The following is a 4,732-nucleotide window of genomic DNA, read 5'->3' as shown; positions in this document are numbered from 1 at the left end:
ACAGGGGCTAAACTACAAGGGGGCAAACTACAGGGGGGCATTATTGCTGGCGGCTAAACTACAAGCAGGCAAACTACTGGGGGCATTACCACTGGGAGGCTAAACCAATAGGGGGGGGGGGGATAAACTACTGGGGTCATAACTGCAGGGGCATTACCACTGGGGGCATAACTACTTGGGCTAAACTACAGGGGGCTAAACGACTGGGGGCATTAGTACAGGCATCATTACTACTGGGGGCAATACTACACAGGGGCATTACCATTAAGGGCATTACTACTGGGGGCCTTCTAATGAGGGCATTGTAAAGAGGGCACTTCATAAGGGGCATCACTCCTGGGGACATAAGGGGCACCACTATTGCGGGCATTGCAAAAGGGGCACCACTACTATGGGGTCTATATAAGGGGCACTACCACTGTGGGCACTAGCAGTACAGTGGACATTGCATAAGGAGCACTACTACTGTGGGCATTGTATAAGAAGCGCTACTGTGGTGGGCATTATGTGTATTACGGGGTGCTACCACTGTGGGCATTATTACTATTCTGTGACCACACCCCTTTCGTTTTGAGACCACGCCCATTTTTGCGTTGCGCGCAATGCCTTTGTTACATAGTTGCTGTGGGGTGGGGGGTGAGTTCCACCACCTCTGAAGGACCACTTTAAGCACTGAGGGGAAACTGTGTGTGTGTGTGTGTGTGTGTGTGTGTGTGTGTGTGTGTGTGTGTGTGTGTGTGTGTGTGTGTGTGTGTGTGTGTGTGTGTGTGTGTGTGTGTGTGTGTGTGTGTGTGTTTCTCCCAGGATGATCCCATTCCATGTAATCAGGATAGCACTGGTTTAGCACAGATACCAGCAAGGGAGCCTGAGTGGTTTTTCTCTATCAAATCGTGGATTTCTCAGATTTCAGACAGGGTTGCAAGTAATGAATCTGCAACCCAGGTATTACAGAACTCTATGGCAGTATGGCCGGTTTCTGGTACCTCAGGACGCTCCGCTATATACCCCCAAAAGCGTGCACTTGTGCATGTCACACAAGACAACACGGATACCGATACTGACACCACACACGGTGATGGGGATGTGTCGCGGGGGTCCGCATCTCTTGCAAAAGGATTGCAACTGATGATAGAGGCTATCAGGGATGTGTTGAATATTAATGATACCATACCTGACATGGTTGAGGAAGCCTTTTTCACTGAAAATAAAAAAGCCTCGCTAACCTTCCCTGTGTCAAAGGAATTGAATGCTATATTTGAGAAAGCATGGGAAAACCCTGAGAAAAAATTCCAGATCGCTAAACGGGTACAAGTGGCGTTTCCTTTCCCTGAGGAGGATAGAAAAAAATGGGAAAACCCGCCGATTGTTGACGCATCTGTGTCCAGACTCTCAAAGAAGGTGGTTTTATCTGTTCCAGGATCTTCCGCCTTAAAGGAGCCGGCTGATCGGAAAATTGATAACACACTTAAATCTATGTACACTGCTTCAGGGGCCATACTACGTCCCACTATTGCTAGTGCATGGATTGCAAAGGCTATAGTAAAGTGGTCAGCTACCTTACTTGAGGATTTGGATACGATGGATAAGGATGATGTTGCATTATTTTTATGCAACATACATGATTCAGCAAGTTTTATGGTAGAATCCATGAAAGACCTGGGTTCCATGGCTGCGGGAATATCTTCCATGTCTGTTTCAGCTCGTCGGGGACTGTGGCTGCACCAGTGGTCGGCCGACGCGGAATCCAGAAAAAGTGTGGAGTCCCTACCCTATACAGGTCAGGCTGTCTTTGGGGAAGCTCTAGACGCGTGGATATCCACGGCTACAGCGGGTAAGTCTCTGTTTCTTCCCTCAGCAGCACCTGCTCCGAAGAAATCTTTCTCTTCATCTGCAACAGAGTTCTTTCGGCCTAACAAGCCTAGAAAAGCCAGACCATCTAATACCTTCTTTAGGGGAGGTCGAGTTAAGTCCAAGAAACCTGCCGCTGCAGGTTCCCAGGAACAAAAGCCTGCTTCAGGTACGCCAAAGTCCTCCGCATGATGGTTGACCGCACGGCCTGGAGGTGGGGCCAGTGGGAGTGAGACTCAGACAATTCAGTCACGTCTGGGTATCGTCCGGCCTGGTTTCCTGGGTGATAGATATTGTATCCCAGGGATACAGGCTGCAATTTCAAAGTCTCCCTCCTCATCGTTTTTTCAAATTAGGCTTATCAGCTCTGTTGGCAGACAGCACTGTATTACAAGAAGCTGTCCAAAAGCTGGTGGAGGCACAGGTCATTGTGCCAGTTCCTCCTCCTGCGCAGGCCACAGGTTACTATTCAAACCTTTTAATGGTACCGAAATCGAATGGTTCGGTCAGGCCCATTCTGAACCTAAAATCATTGAACCCCTTTCTAAAGGAGTTCAAGTTCAAGATGGAGTCATTCAGGGCGGTGATATCAGGTCTGGAAGAGGGGGAATTCCTGGTATCCCTGGATATCAAGGATGCGTACCTCCACATTCCGATATGGCTGACGCATCAGGCTTATCTCCGTTTTGCATTGCTGGACTGTCATTATCAGTTCCAGGCCCTGCCATTCGGCCTCTCCACAGCACTGAGGGTGTTTACCAAGGTGATGGCAGAGATGATGGTTCTCCTCTGCAAACAAGGGGTGAACATCATTCCATATCTGGACGATCTGCTGATAAAGGCATCGTCCAAGGAGAAGCTGCTGCATTCCATTGTTCTCACAACACGCCTCCTCAAGAGTCATGGTTGGAGTCTGAACCTTCCAAAGTCACATTTGGTACCAACCCAGAGGTTGTCATTTCTGGGAATGATCCTGGACACGGAAGTGCAGAAGGTGTTTCTTCCGCAGGAAAAGGCGTTGGTAATACAGACTATGGTCCGGGATGTCCTGAAACCAGCCCGGGTGTCAGTTCATCAATGCATTCGCCTGTTGGGAAAGATGGTGGCCTCTTACGAGGCTCTCCAGTATGGGAGGTTCCACGCTCGGACCTTCCAACTGGATCTTCTGGACAAGTGGTTGGGATCTCCTCTCCACATGCACCAGAGAATTTGTCTGTCGCCGAAGGCCAGGATTTTGCTCCTCTGGTGGTTACACTTACCTCACCTTCTGGAGGGCCGCAGGTTCGGGATTCAGGATTGGGTCCTTCTAACCACGGATGCGAGCCTTCGGGGCTGGGGAGCAGTCACTCAAGGAGTAACTTTCCAAGGACGATGGTCAAGCCTGGATGCGGGCCTGCCCATCAACATCCTGGAACTAAGAGCCGTCTACAACGGTCTTCTTCAGGCAGCCCCTCTTCTAAGAAATCGGGCCATTCAAGAGCAGTCGGACAGCATAATAACAGTGGCTTACATAAACCGACAGGGCGGAACGAAGAGCAGAGCGGCAATGTCAGAGATGACAAGAATACTCCTCTGGGTAGAAACACACGCGTTGGCATTGTCAGCCATCTTCATTCCGGGAGTAGACAACTGGGAAGCAGACTTCCTCAGCAGACACGATCTCCATCCAGGGGAGTGGGGCCTCCATCCGGAGGTATTCAAGGAAATAACAAACCATTGGGGAATACCCCAAATAGACATGATGGCCTCTCGTCTCAACAAGAAACTTCAGCGGTATTGTTCCAGGTCGAGGGACCCACAAGCAGTGGACACCCTGGTGTCTCCGTGGGTGTTCCAGTCAGTGTACGTGTTTCCACCACTCCCACTCATCCCAAGAATCCTAAAGCTCATAAGGAGAACAAGGGTTCGAGCGATCCTCATTGCTCCAGACTGGCCAAGAAGGGCTTGGTACGCAGACCTTCTGAATCTACTGCAAGAAGAACCGACGCCTCTTCCTCTATGGGAGGACCTGCTGCAGCAGGGGCCGTTCGCCTATCAAGACTTACCGCGGCTACATTTGATGGCATGGAAGTTGAGCGCCTGATTTTTGCTCTGGAAGGGCATTCCGAAGAAGGTCATTCCTACCCTGATACAGGCTAGGAAAAGGGTAACGTCTAAACATTACAATCATATTTGGAAGAAATATGTCTCTTGGTGTGGATCCAAGAAGTTTCCTACAGTGAGTTTCAACTCGGACGTTTTCTCCTCTTCCTGCAGGCAGGTGTGGATATGGGCCTGAGGTTGGGATCTGTGAAGGTTCAGATTTCGGCCCTCTCCATCTTCTTCCAGAAACAATTGGCTGCCCTCCCTGAGGTTCAGACCTTTTTGAAGGGAGTTCTGCACATCCAACCTCCCTTTGTACCGCCTACGACGCCTTGGGACCTTATCGTGGTGCTGCAGTTCCTCCAGTTGGATTGGTTTGAGCCTCTACAGGAGGTTGAGGTCAAATTTATACATAGAAGGTTGTCACTTTGTTGGCCTTAGCTTCTGCTAGACGTGCGTCTGAATTGGGGGCTTTAACCAGTAATAGCCCTTACTTGATCTTCCATGAAGATAGAGCTGAGCTCCGGACACGTCAGCAGTTTCTTCCGAAGGTTGTGTCGGCATTTCATATCAACCAACCTATTGTGGTGCCAGTAGCTACTGACTCCTCAATCGCATCAAAGTACTTGGATGTTGTAAGGGCTCTGAAGATATATCTGAAGAGAACTTCTCGTCACAGAAAGTCGGACTCTCTGTTTGTCCTATATGATCCCAAGAAAATTGGGTGTCCTGCTTCTAAGCAGACTATTTCTCGCTGGATTCGGTTCACTATCCAGCATGCTTATTCTACGGCAGGACTGCC

Source organism: Pseudophryne corroboree, chromosome 2, assembly GCF_028390025.1.
Source record: "Pseudophryne corroboree isolate aPseCor3 chromosome 2, aPseCor3.hap2, whole genome shotgun sequence".
NCBI classification, from domain to species: Eukaryota; Metazoa; Chordata; class Amphibia; order Anura; family Myobatrachidae; genus Pseudophryne; species Pseudophryne corroboree.
Note: the sequence above shows the minus strand (reverse complement) of the source record.